This window comes from Schistocerca gregaria, chromosome 7 (assembly GCF_023897955.1).
Source record: "Schistocerca gregaria isolate iqSchGreg1 chromosome 7, iqSchGreg1.2, whole genome shotgun sequence".
Lineage (NCBI taxonomy): Eukaryota > Metazoa > Arthropoda > Insecta > Orthoptera > Acrididae > Schistocerca > Schistocerca gregaria.
The window spans coordinates 6,153,704-6,176,635 of NC_064926.1; the positions used below are offsets into that span (position 1 = coordinate 6,153,704).

Here is a 22,932-nt window from a genome sequence, read left to right on the forward strand (position 1 = left end):
TTTTTTCCAGTTCTGAAAAAGAAACATACCGTTTTAATGTAGCAATTGAGCAGTACGAAACCGTCTGAATGTTGCTGTTGACCATTTTTTGCTTGGAAATGCTCTTGAGCTTGAAACACACACAACAAGACCGGTGTTAACTAGCGAAATGGTCGGCAGAGTGCCGACACCGCGAGTTTTGACTGGCACTTGCACATCTAAAACAACGTCGGAAAGTAACTCGTTCGGCTTTTGAGTCACATAAAGTATGTGTGTTAATTTTGACGCCACTAGCTCTGCATGCTGTCATGCAATTTCTTTACCTCTCAGAAATGATTATGACATAGAAGTGAAGTACGTGACGAGTGTGACGTTAGGAAAACATTAGGCAGCATGGAGAGATTCTGTATGGGACCACCCAACCCAAACGAGTACTGTGTGACGTGCTATCCGGCAGGTATTTACCGAGGTAGGCAGCTAGCTCAGTAGGTAGAGCGTCAGACTCTTAATCCTAGGGTCGTGGGTTCGAGCCACACGCTGGGCGGAACGGAATTTTGTTCCGCTGCAGATGTAAATTACCGTTTTTCTGATTAAGGAGATGTAATGGAAATAGCAACTTTAAACTTTGCCTACGTCTCTGTCAGTCACAAGGAAACTGTATTTGAATGTGAAGGTGATTTTGTAGACATGTGTGGAAGACATGTTCTGAAATGCAAGTGTTGTTGTTTGGAGAGCACATCGGTTACGTGTCAGATGTGTAGCCAAGCAGTAATGGGTCGCCATAGCTGCAAATATTAGCCGGTAATATGAAGTGTTGTCAGCTGAAGTCTGATGATGCAGACGACCGTAAGGACGAAGTACCCAAGAGTACCGCTAGGCCGCGCCTCTTTAGCTCAGTGGTAGAGCACTGCTCTAATAAACCAGGCATCGGACGTTCCATCCACACAGGAGAAAGATGAATTTTGGAAATCAGTTGCGCGTCGTGGCCGTATAGGAAACAGTATCTGTGATGACGAACAATTAGCGACAGGCGTTTTTTTTAAGAATTACTCTCAGATGTGATTAAGGCGAATGGCGCAGATAAAGCATTTGCCAAAGCGGTAAAGCATAAAATGGGACGAGGCAGTCTGAATTACATTTTATAGATGTATTTCTCACATATCTCAGAGCCTCTCGCGGTCGTCGTCGTCGTCGTCGTCGTCGTCGTCAACGTCGTCGTCGTCGCAGCCGCAGCTTCTGCAGAAGTAGCAAATGGCCATCGTAGCAAATGCGGCGAGGGACGCCCTGCCTTCGAATCCGAATGCACAAAGTGTGTGGTCTTGTTTCTCAGTCTATATTTGGTCGGTCTCGTAAGAGGTTGAATGTAACGAATGGGTGGGAAAGAGCAAGGGGCAGCGGCTGTGTAAAACGAAAACACAAATCCTCAGGGGTGTGAGCGTTTCGAGATGAGTCGTATACATGATATAGTTGGTCGTCAGTGATCATGTGGCCTAATGGATAAGGCGTCGGACTTCGGATCTGCTGATTACAGGTTCGAATGTTGTCACGCTCGTTTTTTTCCAGTTCTGAAAAAGAAACATACCGTTTTAATGTAGCAATTGAGCAGTACGAAACCGTCTGAATGTTGCTGTTGACCATTTTTTGCTTGGAAATGCTCTTGAGCTTGAAACACACACAACAAGACCGGTGTTAACTAGCGAAATGGTCGGCAGAGTGCCGACACCGCGGGTTTTGACTGGCACTTGCACATCTAAAACAACGTCGGAAAGTAACTCGTTCGGCTTTTGAGTCACATAAAGTATGTGTGTTAATTTTGACGCCACTAGCTCTGCATGCTGTCATGCAATTTCTTTACCTCTCAGAAATGATTATGACATAAAAGTGAAGTACGTGACGAGTGTGACGTTAGGAAAACATTAGGCAGCATGGAGAGATTCTGTATGGGACCACCCAATCCAAACGAGTACTGTGTGACGTGCTATCCGGCAGGTATTCACCGAGGTAGCCGGCTAGCTCAGTCGGTAGAGCGTCAGACTCTCAATCATAGGGTAGTGGGTTCGAGCCACACGCTGGGCGGAACGGAATTTTGTTCCGCTGCAGATGTAAATTACCGTTTTTCTGATTAAGGAGATGTAATGGAAATAGCAACTTTAAACTTTGCCTACGTCTCTGTCAGTCACAAGGAAACTGTATTTGAATGTGAAGGTGATTTTGTAGACATGTGTGGAAGACATGTTCTGAAATGCAAGTGTTGTTGTTTGGAGAGCACATCGGTTACGTGTCAGATGTGTAGCCAAGCAGTAATGGGTGGCCATAGCTGCAAATGTTAGCCGGTAATATGAAGTGTTGTCAGCTGAAGTCTGATGATGCACACGACCGTAAGGACGAAGTACCCAAGAGTACCGCTAGGCCGCGCCTCTTTAGCTCAGTGGTAGAGCACTGCTCTAATAAACCAGGCATCGGACGTTCCATCCACACAGGAGAAACATGAATTTTGGAAATCAGTTGCGCGTCGTGGCCGTATAGCAAACAGTATCTGTGATGACGAACAATTAGCGACAGGCGTTTTTTTTAAGAATTACTCTCAGATGTGATTAAGGCGAATGGCGCAGATAAAGCATTTGCCAAAGCGGTACAGCATAAAATGGGACGAGGCAGTCTGAATTACATTTTATAGAAGTATTTCTCACATATCTCAGAGCCTCTCGCGGTCGTCGTCGTCGTCAACGTCGTCGTCGTCGCAGCCGCAGCTTCTGCAGAAGTAGCAAATGGCCATCGTAGCAAATGCGGCGAGGGACGCCCTGCCTTCGAATCCGAATGCACAAAGTGTGTGGTCTTGTTTCTCAGTCTATATTTGGTCGGTCTCGTAAGAGGTTGAATGTAACGAATGGGTGGGAAAGAGCAAGGGGCAGCGGCTGTGTAAAACGAAAACACAAATCCTCAGGGGTGTGAGCGTTTCGAGATGAGTCGTATACATGATATAGTTGGTCGTCAGTGATCATGTGGCCTAATGGATAAGGCGTCGGACTTCGGATCTGCTGATTACAGGTTCGAATGTTGTCACGCTCGTTTTTTTCCAGTTCTGAAAAAGAAACATACCGTTTTAATGTAGCAATTGAGCAGTACGAAACCGTCTGAATGTTGCTGTTGACCATTTTTTGCTTGGAAATGCTCTTGAGCTTGAAACACACACAACAAGACCGGTGTTAACTAGCGAAATGGTCGGCAGAGTGCCGACACCGCGGGTTTTGACTGGCACTTGCACATCTAAAACAACGTCGGAAAGTAACTCGTTCGGCTTTTGAGTCACATAAAGTATGTGTGTTAATTTTGACGCCACTAGCTCTGCATGCTGTCATGCAATTTCTTTACCTCTCAGAAATGATTATGACATAAAAGTGAAGTACGTGACGAGTGTGACGTTAGGAAAACATTAGGCAGCATGGAGAGATTCTGTATGGGACCACCCAATCCAAACGAGTACTGTGTGACGTGCTATCCGGCAGGTATTCACCGAGGTAGCCGGCTAGCTCAGTCGGTAGAGCGTCAGACTCTCAATCATAGGGTAGTGGGTTCGAGCCACACGCTGGGCGGAACGGAATTTTGTTCCGCTGCAGATGTAAATTACCGTTTTTCTGATTAAGGAGATGTAATGGAAATAGCAACTTTAAACTTTGCCTACGTCTCTGTCAGTCACAAGGAAACTGTATTTGAATGTGAAGGTGATTTTGTAGACATGTGTGGAAGACATGTTCTGAAATGCAAGTGTTGTTGTTTGGAGAGCACATCGGTTACGTGTCAGATGTGTAGCCAAGCAGTAATGGGTGGCCATAGCTGCAAATGTTAGCCGGTAATATGAAGTGTTGTCAGCTGAAGTCTGATGATGCACACGACCGTAAGGACGAAGTACCCAAGAGTACCGCTAGGCCGCGCCTCTTTAGCTCAGTGGTAGAGCACTGCTCTAATAAACCAGGCATCGGACGTTCCATCCACACAGGAGAAACATGAATTTTGGAAATCAGTTGCGCGTCGTGGCCGTATAGCAAACAGTATCTGTGATGACGAACAATTAGCGACAGGCGTTTTTTTTAAGAATTACTCTCAGATGTGATTAAGGCGAATGGCGCAGATAAAGCATTTGCCAAAGCGGTACAGCATAAAATGGGACGAGGCAGTCTGAATTACATTTTATAGAAGTATTTCTCACATATCTCAGAGCCTCTCGCGGTCGTCGTCGTCGTCGTCGTCGTCGTCGTCGCCGCCGCCGCTTCTGCAGAACTAGCAAATGGCCATCGTAGCAAATGCGGCGAGGGACGCCCTGCCTTCGATTCCGAATGCACAAAGTGTGTGGTCTTGTTTCTCAGTCTATATTTGGTCGGTCTCGTAAGAGGTTGAATGTAACGAATGGGTGGGAAAGAGCAAGGGGCAGCGGCTTTGTAAAACGAAAACACAAATCCTCAGGGGTGTGAGCGTTTCGAGATGAGTCGTATACATGATATAGTTGGTCGTCAGTGACCATGTGGCCTAGTGGATAAGGCGTCGGACTTCGGATCTGATGATTACAGGTTCGAATGTTGTCACGCTCGTTTTTTTCCAGTTCTGAAAAAGAAACATACCGTTTTAATGTAGCAATTGAGCAGTACGAAACCGTCTGAATGTTGCTGTTGACCATTTTTTGCTTGGAAATGCTCTTGAGCTTGAAACACACACAACAAGACCGGTGTTAACTAGCGAAATGGTCGGCAGAGTGCCGACACCGCGAGTTTTGACTGGCACTTGCACATCTAAAACAACGTCGGAAAGTAACTCGTTCGGCTTTTGAGTCACATAAAGTATGTGTGTTAATTTTGACGCCACTAGCTCTGCATGCTGTCATGCAATTTCTTTACCTCTCAGAAATGATTATGACATAAAAGTGAAGTACGTGACGAGTGTGACGTTAGGAAAACATTAGCATCATGGAGAGATTCTGTATGGGACCACCCAACCCAAACGAGTACTGTGTGACGTGCTATCCGGCAGGTATTTCCCGAGGTAGGCGGCTATCTCAGTAGGTAGAGCGTCAGACTGTTAATCCTAGGGTCGTGGGTTCGAGCCACACGCTGGGCGGAACGGAATTTTGTTCCGCTGCAGATGTAAATTACCGTTTTTCTGATTAAGGAGATGTAATGGAAATAGCAACTTTAAACTTTGCCTACGTCTCTGTCAATCACAAGGAAACTGTATTTGAATGTGAAGGTGATTTTGTAGACATGTGTGGAACACATGTTCTGAAATGCAAGTGTTGTTGTTTGGAGAGCACATCGGTTACGTGTCAGATGTGTAGCCAAGCAGTAATGGGTCGCCATAGCTGCAAATATTAGCCGGTAATATGAAGTGTTGTCAGCTGAAGTCTGATGATGCAGACGACCGTAAGGACGAAGTACCCAAGAGTACCGCTAGGCCGCGCCTCTTTAGCTCAGTGGTAGAGCACTGCTCTAATAAACCAGGCATCGGACGTTCCATCCACACAGGAGAAAGATGAATTTTGGAAATCAGTTGCGCGTCGTGGCCGTATAGCAAACAGTATCTGTGATGACGAACAATTAGCGACAGGCGTTTTTTTTAAGAATTACTCTCAGATGTGATTAAGGCGAATGGCGCAGATAAAGCATTTGCCAAAGCGGTTCAGCATACAATGGGACGAGGCAGTCTGAATTACATTTTATAGATGTATTTCTCACATATCTCAGAGCCTCTCGCGGTCGTCGTCGTCGTCATCGTCGTCGTCGTCGTCGCCGCCGCCGCTTCTGCAGAACTAGCAAATGGCCATCGTAGCAAATGCGGCGAGGGACGCCCTGCCTTCGATTCCGAATGCACAAAGTGTGTGGTCTTGTTTCTCAGTCTATATTTGGTCGGTCTCGTAAGAGGTTGAATGTAACGAATGGGTGGGAAAGAGCAAGGGGCAGCGGCTTTGTAAAACGAAAACACAAATCCTCAGGGGTGTGAGCGTTTCGAGATGAGTCGTATACATGATATAGTTGGTCAGTGAACATGTGGCCTAATGGATAAGGCGTCGGACTTCGGATCTGATGATTACAGGTTCGAATGTTGTCACGCTCGTTTTTTTCCAGTTCTGAAAAAGAAACATACCGTTTTAATGTAGCAATTGAGCAGTACGAAACCGTCTGAATGTTGCTGTTGACCATTTTTTGCTTGGAAATGCTCTTGAGCTTGAAACACACACAACAAGACCGGTGTTAACTAGCGAAATGGTCGGCAGAGTGCCGACACCGCGAGTTTTGACTGGCACTTGCACATCTAAAACAACGTCGGAAAGTAACTCGTTCGGCTTTTGAGTCACATAAAGTATGTGTGTTAATTTTGACGCCACTAGCTCTGCATGCTGTCATGCAATTTCTTTACCTCTCAGAAATGATTATGACATAAAAGTGAAGTACGTGACGAGTGTGACGTTAGGAAAACATTAGGCAGCATGGAGAGATTCTGTATGGGACCACCCAACCGAAACGAGTACTGTGTGACGTGCTATCCGGCAGGTATTCACCGAGGTAGCCGGCTAGCTCAGTCGGTAGAGTGTCAGACTCTTAATCCTAGGGTCGTGGGTTCGAGCCACACGCTGGCCGGAACGGAATTTTGTTCCGCTGCAGATGTAAATTACCGTTTTTCTGATTAAGGAGATGTAATGGAAATAGCAACTTTAAACTTTGCCTACGTCTCTGTCAGTCACAAGGAAACTGTATTTGAATGTGAAGGTGATTTTGTAGACATGTGTGGAAGACATGTTCTGAAATGCAAGTGTTGTTGTTTGGAGAGCACATCGGTTACGTGTCAGATGTGTAGCCAAGCAGTAATGGGTCGCCATAGCTGCAAATATTAGCCGGTAATATGAAGTGTTGTCAGCTGAAGTCTGATGATGCAGACGACCGTAAAGGACGAAGTACCCAAGAGTACCGCTAGGCCGCGCCTCTTTAGCTCAGTGGTAGAGCACTGCTCTAATAAACCAGGCATCGGACGTTCCATCCACACAGGAGAAAGATGGATTTTGGAAATCAGTTGCGCGTCGTGGCCGTATAGCAAACAGTATCTGTGATGACGAACAATTAGCGACAGGCGTTTTTTTTAAGAATTACTCTCAGATGTGATTAAGGCGAATGGCGCAGATAAAGCATTTGCCAAAGCGGTACAGCATAAAGTGGGACGAGGCAGTCTGAATTACATTTTATAGATGTATTTCTCACATATCTCAGAGCCTCTCGCGGTCGTCGTCGTCGTCATCGTCGTCGTCGTCGTCGTCGCCGCCGCCGCCGCTTCTGCAGAACTAGCAAATGGCCATCGTAGCAAATGCGGCGAGGGACGCCCTGCCTTCGATTCCGAATGCACAAAGTGTGTGGTCTTGTTCTCAGTCTATATTTGGTCATTCTCGTAAGAGGTTGAATGTAACGAATGGGTGGGAAAGAGCAAGGCGCAGCGGCTTTGTAAAACGAAAACACAAATCCTCAGGGGTGTGAGCGTTTCGAGATGTGTCGTATACATGATATAGTTGGTCGTCAGTGACCATGTGGCCTAGTGGATAAGGCGTCGGACTTCGGATCTGATGATTACAGGTTCGAATGTTGTCACGCTCGTTTTTTTCCAGTTCTGAAAAAGAAACATACCGTTTTAATGTAGCAATTGAGCAGTACGAAACCGTCTGAATGTTGCTGTTGACCATTTTTTGCTTGGAAACGCTCTTGAGCTTGAAACACACACAACAAGACCGGTGTTAACTAGCGAAATGGTCGGCAGAGTGCCGACACCGCGAGTTTTGACTGGCACTTGCACATCTAAAACAACGTCGGAAAGTAACTCGTTCGGCTTTTGAGTCACATAAAGTATGTGTGTTAATTTTGACGCCACTAGCTCTGCATGCTGTCATGCAATTTCTTTACCTCTCAGAAATGATTATGACATAAAAGTGAAGTACGTGACGAGTGTGACGTTAGGAAAACATTAGGCAGCATGGAGAGATTCTGTATGGGACCACCCAACCCAAACGAGTACTGTGTGACGTGCTATCCGGCAGGTATTCACCGAGGTAGCCGGCTAGCTCAGTCGGTAGAGTGTCAGACTCTTAATCCTAGGGTCTTGGGTTCGAGCCACACGCTGGGCGGAACGGAATTTTGTTCCGCTGCAGATGTAAATTACCGTTTTTCTGATTAAGGAGATGTAATGGAAATAGCAACTTTAAACTTTGCCTACGTCTCTGTCAGTCACAAGGAAACTGTATTTGAATGTGAAGGTGATTTTGTAGACATGTGTGGAAGACATGTTCTGAAATGCAAGTGTTGTTGTTTGGAGAGCACATCGGTTACGTGTCAGATGTGTAGCCAAGCAGTAATGGGTCGTCATAGCTGCAAATATTAGCCGGTAATATGAAGTGTTGTCAGCTGAAGTCTGATGATGCAGACGACCGTAAGGACAAAGTACCCAAGGGTACCGCTAGGCCGCGCCTCTTTAGCTCAGTGGTAGAGCACTGCTCTAATAAACCAGGCATCGGACGTTCCATCCACACAGGAGAAAGATGAATTTTGGAAATCAGTTGCGCGTCGTGGCCGTATAGCAAACAGTATCTGTGATGACGAACAATTAGCGACAGGCGTTTTTTTTAAGAATTACTCTCAGATGTGATTAAGGCGAATGGCGCAGATAAAGCATTTGCCAAAGCGGTACAGCATAAAGTGGGACGAGGCAGTCTGAGTTACATTTTATAGATGTATTTCTCACATATCTCAGAACCTCTCGCGGTCGTCGTCGTCGTCGTCGTCGTCGTCGTCGCCGCCGCTTCTGCAGAACTAGCAAATGGCCTTCGTAGCAAATGCGGCGAGGGACGCCCTGCCTTCGATTCCGAATGCACAAAGTGTGTGGTCTTGTTTCTCAGTCTATATTTGGTCGGTCTCGTAAGAGGTTGAATGTAACGAATGGGTGGGAAAGAGCAAGGGGCAGCGGCTTTGTAAAACGAAAACACAAATCCTCAGGGGTGTGAGCGTTTCGAGATGAGTCATATACATGATATAGTTGGTCGTCAGTGACCATGTGGCCTAATGGATCAGTCGGCTTTCGGCCGTGGTCGCGTGCGGACCGGCTCCGCGCGCCGGACAGCGCACCGTAGTTTGTTTACTTCCGCGTCGCGGTATTTCGTGTTGTGTAGCGTCCATTTCTATTGCACCTCATGGCGCACTGTTACCGCCGAGCGGCAGTTAAAGTAACATTCCAAGCCGAACATGCTAGACCACGCGCTTTTGAAATTGAGCAATTCATTCGCGAAGAGCTACGTCTGGACCCTCAGGAAGTGATAGGTATTCATTTCCCTATCACTAGCAGCATCGTCTATATTAAGATGACGACGGAGGAAGCGTGTGCTAACGTAGTTCGACAACACGCACGCGGACTCAAGTTCAAACATTCTGACGGGCATATTGGAGAGGTGACGGTCGATCACGCTGGTTTCGGACTTCGAACAATCCGGGTTTTTGAGCTCCCTTTCGAAGTGCCGCAAGATGTGGTCGTCGAAGCTTTCCGACCCTATGGCAATGTTGTGGGGCACATCGCGGAGAAATGGCAGACATTCACGACATACAACGTGTTGAATGGTGTCCGCCAAATCAAAATCGAACTCTCCAAACATGTACCATCCTATCTGCTGATAGGTGGCGTGCGAGCCATCGTTATGTATGATGGCCAGCCGCGGACATGTGCCGGTTGCGGACAGGAGGGCCATGTTCGGTCAGAATGTGTCTGCCGACGTTTGCTCCAGGTCCCGACCAGTGACTCAGCTCCCAAAGTGACGGCCGCTTCTTTACCAGATAGCCACGCCACAGCCGTACGCAGCCCCGATGCGTCACTTCAGGAAGCACCTCTTCTCCACCCGGCACTCCCCACTGGAAATGACGGTGCTGCCATGGCCTCACCGGCACCATCTCCTCTGACGGCTACGACACCACCAACTCTCCAGAGCTCGATGGACATCGACGCGAATGCGGTGCCTACCTCTGCCTTTCTTCAGACTGGCGCGACCTCGGACATCGAACATCCACATTCTGATTCAGAACAGCACCTCCGAAAGCAACGGTCGCCCATAAAACGGAAGAAGAGGAGTCAAACGCCATCTGACGACACACTTCTTCATGTGGCATCACAGGCAGTGGAGCTGATACACGACAGTGATCTCCCTTCGAGCGTTCTGACGACAGGAGAGGCTGCTCCTGATGTCCCATCTGAAGAACGATCTCACACGAATATGACGGATTCCAAGGAGGGTGCCTCCCTGGACCCCACTACAGCAGCGTCGCTACAACTCGCCCTCGAGGAGTGTGACAGTCGCTCACCGTCTGTTCCAGTCTCCTGGGCTGATGATATCGACGAAGGAGCAGTTCGAGATGGTGGTCCTCCCATCAGGCAGTGCCCCATGGAGGTGCCTGACCCACCTTCCAGCCAGTGATTACGACAATGGTGACTACGTCAGATGTTACACGCCAGCCAGACATCTCTGCCGGAACATCTGTGCCAATGGTGGGAGCACGCCCCCAACATTACCGCATAGCGACGATGAATCTGGCCACCATTCGGGCCCCCCATAAACTGGCAATGTTCCGTGAGACCATTTATGCTGCTGATGTCGACATTGCCCTCCTCCAAGAAGTGTTTGTCGCCGATTTCCATGCCCCCACTGGCTACGTGGCACACATCTCCCATGCTTCTGACAACGGTAGTGGAGTTGCCATCCTCCTCCGTTCTGGACTCCCTGCTGAAGATGTAGTGTACCTTGCTAATGCTAGGGGTATGGCTCTCACGCTGTTCGGCGTCCGTATCCTCAATGTATATGCGCCGTCCGGCTCCAGTCGACGTCGTGATCGACACACTTTCTTTGCTGACGAGGTAACGCCGCTGTTTGAGGGTCCCCTAGATGATATGGTCCTCGGTGGCGATTTCAACTCCACGCAAAGGCCTGAAGATCAATTACCGCATCATTCCCCTTGTGCGGCCCTCTCCGTCATCATCGACAGACTCCAGCTTGTTGACACATGGACCCAGGTGCATGGCAACCGTGCAGGTTTCACATATTATACGGCACATTCATCTAGTCGTCTCGATCGTATATACCTCACACGTCCCCTTGCTGCCGACACTCGACATGCCGAAGTATGGCCTCTGGCTTTCTCTGACCATGACGCCTACATCTGCGATGTCGTCCTCGCCCGCCAACAAGTGTGGCACAGCCGCGGCTTGTGGAAATTCAACATTTCCCATCTGACTGTCCCTGACTGCCGACGAATCGTTGAGGATGCGTGGGCCCTCTGTCATCGTCGTCGCCCCGCCTACGCATCCACCTTATCGTGGTGGGTATCATGCGCGAAACCAGCTCTGCGCAGGGCGCTGATAGGATATGGCAAAGACTTCAAAGCCTGGCAAGCGAGCACCATGGACTTTTATTATGCAGTCCTTCATGACTGCACTTCGATGGCCTTCACTCCTGATCGTCAGATGATGGTGCATCGTGCTAAAGCGCAGATCACTTCCCTCACGCGACGGCGCTTAGAAGGGACTCTTGTCAGATCCTGCACCCGTGACCATATGCCTCATGAAACGCCATCGATGTACCACCTTCTCAGGGAACGCCGACGTCGTCGTCGAACCCTCATCCACGATCTCACAGATGCGGAAGGACGACGACACACTACGCAATGCGACATTGGTCACGCTTTCTATTCTCATTTCCGTCAACTGTTCGCTGCCGTCCCTCATCCCCCGACCTTAATTGAGGAGGTGGCAGCAATGACTGTCTACACCATGCCAGAGGATGTGGCTCAAGAACTTCAGGAACAAGTGACCTCTGATGAAGTCCTAGATGCAATCAAGGTGGGGGCTGCCAACAAGTCCCCTGGACCTGACGGCCTCCCCCTCGACTTTTACAAGTATTTTAGCTACCTTTTGTTACCTGCTTGGACGTCCATCTGTCGTGAATTGATGTCACCCACAACGATGATCCCAGCCACCTTCCTTGATGGGGTCATCATCCTGGTCCCTAAGCCACATGGGCGATCACGGATCTGTGATTACCGGCCCATCACTCTACTCAACAGTGACATGAAAATTTTCACCCGTTTGTTGGCCTCACACCTCAAGAAGGCAGCAAGATCCGTCACCTCCCTTGATCAGACTTCGTTGGGCGGTGACAACAACATCCATACGGCCCTTTGCCGTTATAGGGACATGATTGCGCTCGCGCGCTCGCGACATTTACCTGGCGCATTGGCATCGCTTGACTTCCGTCAAGCTTTCGACCGTGTCGACCATACTTTTCTGAAATCGGTCCTCCAACACATGGGTTTTCCGGTTCGTACAATCACCGTGGTAATGCGGCTCTTGAGCGGCGCAACTTCAAGAATACTCTGTAATGGTCGCCTCACCGCGCCTCTAGCGATCGAGCGCTCTGTCCGACAGGGATGCCCACTTTCCACGATACTGTATGCTTTGGCATTAGAGCCCCTCCTACAGGGGCTTCGCCAACGCCTGGTGGGCCTGACATTGCATGGGCACCGCTTCTGTTGTACAGCCTATGCTGACGATCTAGTCCTCTACCTCCGCAATGAAGACGATGTTCGCGCTGCTCTGACTTGGGTGACGACTTATGGGGAGGCATCGGGCAGTTCTCTTAACATTTCCAAATCGAAGGTTCTGCTCATTGGTGAGGGTCTACCGGAAAGATCTGTCGCTCCTCTAAGTGTGGCCACCAGCGTCCGCTGTTTGGGCATTGATTTTATGAATGACCTCCGTCGCTCAGCGGCAACCAACGGTCGACGTCTCCTACAAACGATCAGGGCTGGCCTTGTGGACCACCGGCTTCGATCCCTCGACATTATACAGCGCGCGCAATACGTGAATGTTTATCACGCCTCACGCATCCCCCATGTGGCACAAGTGTTCCCGGTTCCGATTACCCTCGCACGTCGTATGTTGATGGCGATGGGATCCTTTGTCTGTGCCGGGATGTTATTTAAAGTTCAATATTCCTCCCTTGCCCTCCCGTGGGAGCGTGGTGGAGTGGGCTTATTCCATGTGCCAGACAGAGTTACCGCACTTTTTGTTAGCTCCCAACTGAAAGTCTGGCGTCGCTGCCCGACGAGCCTGACCGGACTGCTTTTGCGTGAATACGCACCAGTCTCCATGTCAGCCCCGGTCATGTTATCCGACATTCCACCCCCCTCTTATCACTTTCGGTACTTCTTCTTTGAAATCAGTTACATTCTGCACTCCTTACCCCTTCTCCGTATACTCCAGACAAAGACTGTATACGACACCTTACAAATGTGTCAAACCCCCAACCCCATTGAACACAAGTTTCCCCAGATCATATGGCGCCGTGTGTGGAAAGCAGTGCATGCTGGTTACCTCGACACCAGCGTTCAGTCCACCTGGTATATCACCGTCAATGGCAAACAGGTCAACCAGTCTCATTTGCACCGCATCCGCCTTGCTGACACACCACTCTGTGTTCACTGTGGTGTAGAAGACACGGACGCTCATCGGTTCTCATGTGGTCCGTCTGCTGACGTATGGAGGCTCGCGCAGCGTATCCTGGCTTTCCTCACCCGACAGCCGCCTGCTCAGATTATTTTCCTGACGCTTCTATTCCCGGATGTGATTCATTACCCCACAACAAAAACTAATGCCGTGAATTGGATACGCGGTCATACAGTTCGCTACCTTTTTGGGCCCGATGAGAAATCAGAACTAGGTTATTGGACGTACCTTAACGATTGACGTTGTGCACTTGTTCGCAACCCCAGATACAAGCAGTTCTTTTCCAATTTTCTACGGAGCGCCTTTCATGACCCGCCTTCCAGCTGGAACGTCCAAGCCATGAGATGCTGATGTTTTTTTGCCGATATGATGTTCTGAACGTACTACACACGGAATCCCCACTAAAATTTCGAGAAGACACGTTTGGATGTTCCGCCAATCAGACGGCGCAAGCGACTCCTAGAATTCTGGTGCAACGACTGCCATAATACAAAAAAAAACGAATAAATAAAAACATACATACAAAAAAAAAACAAAGAAAAATAAAGAAAACAAAAATGCAATACAATAAACTAAAAAAAAAAGTTCCTGTTCACAACAAATTTCATTTTTTTTATCGCTACTCTCTATGTTTCTTCCCCCCTACTTTCTTCCTTTCCTACACCTTTGCAGTAATAGGTTAGTTGTTTTGGAATAGGTGTAGATAGGTGCCAACGCCTGAAGAGGTGCATTTAATTTTATTTTTTTGTTAGAATACAAGTGGCGGTGGAAAATAGACATTTTTTTGTAGTTTTTCCTTTCCTGTCCAGATAAAAAAAAGGGGTAGCGTCTTATTAGAAATTTAAAAGAAAACAAAAAAAAAAAGTTGGTAGAGGAAAAAAAATTAAAAAAATAAAAAAAAATGGATAAGGCGTCGGACTTCGGATCTGATGATTACAGGTTCGAATGTTGTCACGCTCGTTTTTTTCCAGTTCTGAAAAAGAAACATACCGTTTTAATGTAGCAATTGAGCAGTACGAAACCGTCTGAATGTTGCTGTTGACCATTTTTTGCTTAAATGCTCTTGAGCTTGAAACACAAACAACAAGACCGGTGTTAACTAGCGAAATGGTCGGCAGAGTGCCGACACCGCGAGTTTTTACTGGCACTTGCACATCTAAAACAACGTCGGAAAGTAACTCGTTCGGCTTTTGAGTCACATAAAGTATGTGTGTTAATTTTGACGCCACTAGCTCTGCATGCTGTCATGCAATTTCTTTACCTCTCAGAAATGATTATGACATAAAAGTGAAGTACGTGACGAGTGTGACGTTAGGAAAACATTAGGCAGCATGGAGAGATTCTGTATGGGACCACCCAACCCAAACGAGTACTGTGTGACGTGCTATCCGGCAGGTATTCACCGAGGTAGCCGGCTAGCTCAGTCGGTAGAGTGTCAGACTCTTAATCCTAGGGTCTTGGGTTCGAGCCACACGCTGGGCGGAACGGAATTTTGTTCCGCTGCAGATGTAAATTACCGTTTTTCTGATTAAGGAGATGTAATGGAAATAGCAACTTTAAACTTTGCCTACGTCTCTGTCAGTCACAAGGAAACTGTATTTGAATGTGAAGGTGATTTTGTAGACATGTGTGGAAGACATGTTCTGAAATGCAAGTGTTGTTGTTTGGAGAGCACATCGGTTACGTGTCAGATGTGTAGCCAAGCAGTAATGGGTCGCCATAGCTGCAAATATTAGCCGGTAATATGAAGTGTTGTCAGCTGAAGTCTGATGATGCAGACGACCGTAAGGACGAAGTACCCAAGAGTATCGCTAGGCCGCGCCTTTGCTCAGTAGTAGAGCACTGCTCTAATAAACCATGCATCGGACGTTCCATCCACACAGGAGAAAGTTGAATTATGGAAATCAGTTGCGCGTCGTGGCCGTATAGCAAACAGTATCTGTGATGACGAACAATTAGCGACAGGCGTTTTTTTTAAGAATTACTCTCAGATGTGATTAAGGCGAATGGCGCAGATAAAGCATTTGCCACAGCGGTACACCATTAAGTGGGACGAGGCAGTCTGAATTACATTTTATAGATGTATTTCTCACATATCTCAGAGCCTCTCGCGGTCGTCGTCGTCGTCGTCGTCGTCGTCGTCGTCGTCGTCGTCGTCGCCGCCGCCGCCGCTTCTGCAGAACTAGCAAATGGCCATCGTAGCAAATGCGGTGAGGGACGCCCTGCCTTCGATTCCGAATGCACAAAGTGTGTGGTCTTGTTTCTCAGTCTATATTTGGTCGGTCTCGTAAGAGGTTGAATGTAACGAATGGGTGGGAAAGAGCAAGGGGCAGCGGCTTTGTAAAACGAAAACATAAATCATCAGGGGTGTGAGCGTTTCGTGATGAGTCGTATACATGATATAGTTGGTCGTCAGTGACCATGTGGCCTAATGGATAAGGCGTCGGACTTCGGATCTGATGATTACAGGTTCGAATGTTGTCACGCTCGTTTTTTTCCAGTTCTGAAAAAGAAACATACCGTTTTAATGTAGCAATTGAGCAGTACGAAACCGTCTGAATATTGCTGTTGACCATTTTTTGCTTGGAAATGCTCTTGAGCTTGAAACACACACAACAAGACCGGTGTTAACTAGCGAAATGGTCGGCAGAGTGCCGACACCGCGAGTTTTGACTGGCACTTGCACATCTAAAACAACGTCGGAAAGTAACTCGTTCGGCTTTTGAGTCACATAAAGTATGTGTGTTAATTTTGACGCCACTAGCTCTGCATGCTGTCATGCAATTTCTTTACCTCTCAGAAATGATTATGACATAAAAGTGAAGTACGTGACGAGTGTGACGTTAGGAAAACATTAGGCAGCATGGAGAGATTCTGTATGGGACCACCCAACCCAAACGAGTACTGTGTGACGTGCTATCCGGCAGGTATTCACCGAGGTAGCCGGCTAGCTCAGTCGGTAGAGCGTCAGACTCTTATTCCTAGGGTCGTGGGTTCGAGCCACACGCTGGGCGGAACGGAATTTTGTTCCGCTGCAGATGTAAATTACCGTTTTTCTGATTAAGGAGATGTAATGGAAATAGCAACTTTAAACTTTGCCTACGTCTCTGTCAGTCACAAGGAAACTGTATTTGAATGTGAAGGTGATTTTGTAGACATGTGTGGAAGACATGTTCTGAAATGCAAGTGTTGTTGTTTGGAGAGCACATCGGTTACGTGTCAGATGTGTAGCCAAGCAGTAATGGGTCGCCATAGCTGCAAATATTAGCCGGTAATATGAAGTGTTGTCAGCTGAAGTCTGATGATGCACACGACCGTAAGGACGAAGTACCCAAGAGTACCGCTAGGCCGCGCCTCTTTAGCTCAGTGGTAGAGCACTGCTCTAATAAACCAGGCATCAGACGTTCCATCCACACAGGAGAAAGATGAATTTTGGAAATCAGTTGCGCGTCGTGGCCGTATAGCAAACAGTATCTGTGATGACGAACAATTAGCGACAGGCGTTTTTTTTAAGAATTACTCTCAGATGTGATTAAGGCGAATTGCGCAGATAAAGCTTTTGCCAAAGCGGTACAGCATAAAGCGGGACGAGGCAGTCTGAATTACATTTTATAGATGTATTTCTCACATATCTCAGAGCCTCTCGCGGTCGTCGTCGTCGTCGTCGTCGTCGTCGTCGTTGTCGTCGTCGCCGCCGCCGCCTCTGCAGAACTAGCAAATGGCCATCGTAGCAAATGCGGCGAGGGACGCCCTGCCTTCGATTCCGAATGCACAAAGTGTGTGGTCTTGTTTCTCAGTCTATATTTGGTCGATCTAGTAAGAGGTTGAATGTAACGAATGGGTGGGAAAGAGCAAGGGGCAGCGGCTTTGTAAAACGAAAACACAAATCCTCAGGGGTGTGAGCGTTTTGAAATGAGTCGTATACATGATATGGTTGGTCGTCAGTGACCATGTGGCCTAATGGATAAGGCGTCGGACTTCGGATCTGATGATTACAGGTTCGAATGTTGTCACGCTCGTTTTTTTCCAGTTCTGAAAAAGAAACATACCGTTTTAATGTAGCAATTGAGCAGTACGAAACCGTCTGAATGTTGCTGTTGATCATTTTTTGCTTGGAAATGCACTTGAGCTTGAAACACACACAACAAGACCGGTGTTAACTAGCGAAATGGTCGGCAGAGTGCCGACACCGCGAGTTTTGACTGGCACTTGCACATCTAAAACAACGTCGGAAAGTAACTCGTTCAGCTTTTGAGTCACATAAAGTATGTGTGTTAATTTTGACGCCACTAGCTCTGCATGCTGTCATACAATTTCTTTACCTCTCAGAAATGATTATGACATAAAAGTGAAGTATGTGACGAGTGTGACGTTAGGAAAACATTAGGCAGCATGGAGAGATTCTGTATGGGACCACCCAACCCAAACGAGTACTGTGTGACGTGCTATCCGGCAGGTATTCACCGAGGTAGCCGGCTAGCTCAGTCGGTAGAGTGTCAGACTCTTAATCCTAGGGTCGTGGGTTCGAGCCACACGCTGGGCGGAACGGAATTTTGTTCCGCTGCAGATGTATATTACCGTTTTTCTGATTAAGGAGATGTAATGGAAATAGCAACTTTAAACTTTGCCTACGTCTCTGTCAGTCACAAGGAAACTGTATTTGAATGTGAAGGTGATTTTGTAGACATGTGTGGAAGACATGTTCTGAAATGCAAGTGTTGTTGTTTGGAGAGCACATCGGTTACGTGTCAGATGTGTAGCCAAGCAGTAATGGGTCGCCATAGCTGCAAATATTAGCCGGTAATATGAAGTGTTGTCAGCTGAAGTCTGATGATGCAGACGACCGTAAGGACGAAGTACCCAAGAGTACCGCTAGGCCGCGCCTCTTTAGCTCAGTGGTAGAGCACTGCTCTAATAAACCAGGCATCAGACGTTCCATCCACACAGGAGAAAGATGAATTTTGGAAATCAGTTGCGCGTCGTGGCCGTATAGCAAACAGTATCTGTGATGACGAACAATTAGCGATAGGCGTTTTTTTTAAGAATTACTCTCAGATGTGATTAAGGCGAATTGCGCAGATAAAGCTTTTGCCAAAGCGGTACAGCATAAAGTGGGACGAGGCAGTCTGAATTACATTTTATAGATGTATTTCTCACATATCTCAGAGCCTGTCGTCGTCGTCGTCGTCGTCGTCGTCGTCGCCGCCGCCGCTTCTGCAGAACTAGCAAATGGCCATCGTAGCAAATGCGGCGAGGGACGCCCTGCCTTCGATTCCGAATGCACAAAGTGTGTGGTCTTGTTTCTCAGTCTATATTTGGTCGATCTAGTAAGAGGTTGAATGTAACGAATGGGTGGGAAAGAGCAAGGGGCAGCGGCTTTGTAAAACGAAAACACAAATCCTCAGGGGTGTGAGCGTTTCGAGATGAGTCGTATACATGATATAGTTGGTCGTCAGTGACCATGTGGCCTAATGGATAAGGCGTCGGACTTCGGATCTGATGATTACAGGTTCGAATGTTGTCACGCTCGTTTTTTTCCAGTTCTGAAAAAGAAACATACCGTTTTAATGTAGCAATTGAGCAGTACGAAACCGTCTGAATGTTGCTGTTGACCATTTTTTGCTTGGAAATGCACTTGAGCTTGAAACACACACAACAAGACCGGTGTTAACTAGCGAAATGGTCGGCAGAGTGCCGACACCGCGAGTTTTGACTGGCACTTGCACATCTAAAACAACGTCGGAAATAAACTCGTTCGGCTTTTGAGTCACATAAAGTATGTGTGTTAATTTTGACGCCACTAGCTCTGCATGCTGTCATGCAATTTCTTTACCTCTCAGAAATGATTATGACATAAAAGTGAAGTACGTGACGAGTGTGACGTTAGGAAAACATTAGGCAGCATGGAGAGATTCTGTATGGGACCACCCAACCCAAACGAGTACTGTGTGACGTGCTATCCGGCAGGTATTCACCGAGGTAGCCGGCTAGCTCAGTCGGTAGAGTGTCAGACTCTTAATCCTAGGGTCGTGGGTTCGAGCCACACGCTGGGCGGAACGGAATTTTGTTCCGCTGCAGATGTATATTACCGTTTTTCTGATTAAGGAGATGTAATGGAAATAGCAACTTTAAACTTTGCCTACGTCTCTGTCAGTCACAAGGAAACTGTATTTGAATGTGAAGGTGATTTTGTAGACATGTGTGGAAGACATGTTCTGAAATGCAAGTGTTGTTGTTTGGAGAGCACATCGGTTACGTGTCAGATGTGTAGCCAAGCAGTAATGGGTCGCCATAGCTGCAAATATTAGCCGGTAATATGAAGTGTTGTCAGCTGAAGTCTGATGATGCAGACGACCGTAAGGACGAAGTACCCAAGAGTACCGCTAGGCCGCGCCTCTTTAGCTCAGTGGTAGAGCACTGCTCTAATAAACCAGGCATCAGACGTTCCATCCACACAGGAGAAAGATGAATTTTGGAAATCAGTTGCGCGTCGTGGCCGTATAGGAAACAGTATCTGTGATGACGAACAATTAGCGACAGGCGTTTTTTTTTAAGAATTACTCTCAGATGTGATTAAGGCGAATTGCGCAGATAAAGCTTTTGCCAAAGCGGTACAGCATAAAGTGGGACGAGGCAGTCTGAATTACATTTTATAGATGTATTTCTCACATATCTCAGAGCCCCTCGCGGTCGTCGTCGTCGTCGTCGTCGTCGTCGTCGTCGTCGTTGTCGTCGCCTCTGCAGAACTAGCAAATTGCCATCGTAGCAAATGCGGCGAGGGACGCCCTGCCTTCGATTCCGAATGCACAAAGTGTGTGGTCTTGTTTCTCAGTCTATATTTGGTCGATCTAGTAAGAGGTTGAATGTAACGAATGGGTGGGAAAGAGCAAGGGGCAGCGGCTTTGTAAAACGAAAACACAAATCCTCAGGGGTGTGAGCGTTTCAAGATGAGTCGTATACATGATATACTTGGTCGTCAGTGACCATGTGGCCTAATGGATAAGGCGTCGGACTTCGGATCTGATGATTACAGGTTCGAATGTTGTCACGCTCGTTTTTTTCCAGTTCTGAAAAAGAAACATACCGTTTTAATGTAGCAATTGAGCAGTACGAAACCGTCTGAATGTTGCTGTTGACCATTTTTTGCTTGGAAATGCACTTGAGCTTGAAACACACACAACAAGACCGGTGTTAACTAGCGAAATGGTCGGCAGAGTGCCGACACCGCGAGTTTTGACTGGCACTTGCACATCTAAAACAACGTCGGAAAGTAACTCGTTCGGCTTTTGAGTCACATAAAGTATGTGTGTTAATTTTGACGCCACTAGCTCTGCATGCTGTCATGCAATTTCTTTACCTCTCAGAAATGATTATGACATAAAAGTGAAGTACGTGACGAGTGTGACGTTAGGAAAACATTAGGCAGCATGGAGAGATTCTGTATGGGACCACCCAACCCAAACGAGTACTGTGTGACGTGCTATCCGGCAGGTATTCACCGAGGTAGCCGGCTAGCTCAGTCGGTAGAGTGTCAGACTCTTAATCCTAGGGTCGTGGGTTCGAGCCACACGCTGGGCGGAACGGAATTTTGTTCCGCTGCAGATGTGTATTACCGTTTTTCTGATTAAGGAGATGTAATGGAAATAGCAACTTTAAACTTTGCCTACGTCTCTGTCAGTCACAAGGAAACTGTATTTGAATGTGAAGGTGATTTTGTAGACATGTGTGGAAGACATGTTCTGAAATGCAAGTGTTGTTGTTTGGAGAGCACATCGGTTACGTGTCAGATGTGTAGCCAAGCAGTAATGGGTCGCCATAGCTGCAAATATTAGCCGGTAATATGAAGTGTTGTCAGCTGAAGTCTGATGATGCAGACGACCGTAAGGACGAAGTACCCAAGAGTACCGCTAGGCCGCGCCTCTTTAGCTCAGTGGTAGAGCACTGCTCTAATAAACCAGGCATCAGACGTTCCATCCACACAGGAGAAAGATGAATTTTGGAAATCAGTTGCGCATCGTGGCCGTATAGCAAACAGTATCTGTGATGACGAACAATTAGCGACAGGCGTTTTTTTTAAGAATTACTCTCAGATGTGATTAAGGCGAATTGCGCAGATAAAGCTTTTGCCAAAGCGGTACAGCATAAAGTGGGACGAGGCAGTCTGAATTACATTTTATAGATGTATTTCTCACATATCTCAGAGCCTCTCGCGGTCGTCGTCGTCGTCGTCGTCGTCGTCGTCGTTGTCGTCGCCTCTGCAGAACTAGCAAATGGCCATCGTAGCAAATGCGGCGAGGGACGCCCTGCCTTCGATTCCGAATGCACAAAGTGTGTGGTCTTGTTTCTCAGTCTATATTTGGTCATTCTCGTAAGAGGTTGAATGTAACGAATGGGTGGGAAAGAGCAAGGCGCAGCGGCTTTGTAAAACGAAAACACAAATCCTCAGGGGTGTGAGCGTTTCGAGATGAGTCGTATACATGATATAGTTGGTGGTCAGTGACCATGTGGCCTAATGGATAATGCGTCGGACTTCAGATCTGATGATTACAGGTTCGAATGTTGTCACGCTCGTTTTTTTCCAGTTCTGAAAAAGAAACATACCGTTTTAATGTAGCAATTGAGCAGTACGAAACCGTCTGAATGTTGCTGTTGACCATTTTTTGCTTGTAAATGCTCTTGAGCTTGAAACACACACAACAAGACCGGTGTTAACTAGCGAAATGGTCGGCAGAGTGCCGACACCGCGAGTTTTGACTGGCACTTGCACATCTAAAACAACGTCGGAAAGTAACTCGTTCGGCTTTTGAGTCACATAAAGTATGTGTGTTAATTTTGACGCCACTAGCTCTGCATGCTGTCATGCAATTTCTTTACCTCTCAGAAATGATTATGACATAAAAGTGAAGTACGTGACGAGTGTGACGTTAGGAAAACATTAGGCAGCATGGAGAGATTCTGTATGGGACCACCCAACCCAAACGAGTACTGTGTGACGTGCTATCCGGCAGGTATTCACCGAGGTAGCCGGCTAGCTCAGTCGGTAGAGCGTCAGACTCTTATTCCTAGGGTCGTGGGTTCGAGCCACACGCTGGGCGGAACGGAATTTTGTTCCGCTGCAGATGTAAATTACCGTTTTTCTGATTAAGGAGATGTAATGGAAATAGCAACTTTAAACTTTGCCTACGTCTCTGTCAGTCACAAGGAAACTGTATTTGAATGTGAAGGTGATTTTGTAGACATGTGTGGAAGACATGTTCTGAAATGCAAGTGTTGTTGTTTGGAGAGCACATCGGTTACGTGTCAGATGTGTAGCCAAGCAGTAATGGGTCGCCATAGCTGCAAATATTAGCCGGTAATATGAAGTGTTGTCAGCTGAAGTCTGATGATGCA

At 47.3% G+C, this 22,932-nt stretch overlaps 3 non-coding genes across 3 annotated transcripts; all 3 read left to right on the top strand.

Moving 5' to 3' along the window:
* The first annotated feature begins 6,532 nt into the window (after positions 1–6,532).
* On the top strand, positions 6,533–6,605 carry Trnak-cuu (transfer RNA lysine (anticodon CUU)). Its single transcript has one exon. It is a non-coding gene; the product is annotated as a tRNA-Lys (tRNA).
* A 9,878-nt stretch (positions 6,606–16,483) lies between these two features.
* On the top strand, positions 16,484–16,556 carry Trnak-cuu (transfer RNA lysine (anticodon CUU)). Its single transcript has one exon. It is a non-coding gene; the product is annotated as a tRNA-Lys (tRNA).
* A 6,008-nt stretch (positions 16,557–22,564) lies between these two features.
* On the top strand, positions 22,565–22,637 carry Trnak-cuu (transfer RNA lysine (anticodon CUU)). Its single transcript has one exon. It is a non-coding gene; the product is annotated as a tRNA-Lys (tRNA).
* The last annotated feature ends 295 nt before the right edge of the window (positions 22,638–22,932 follow it).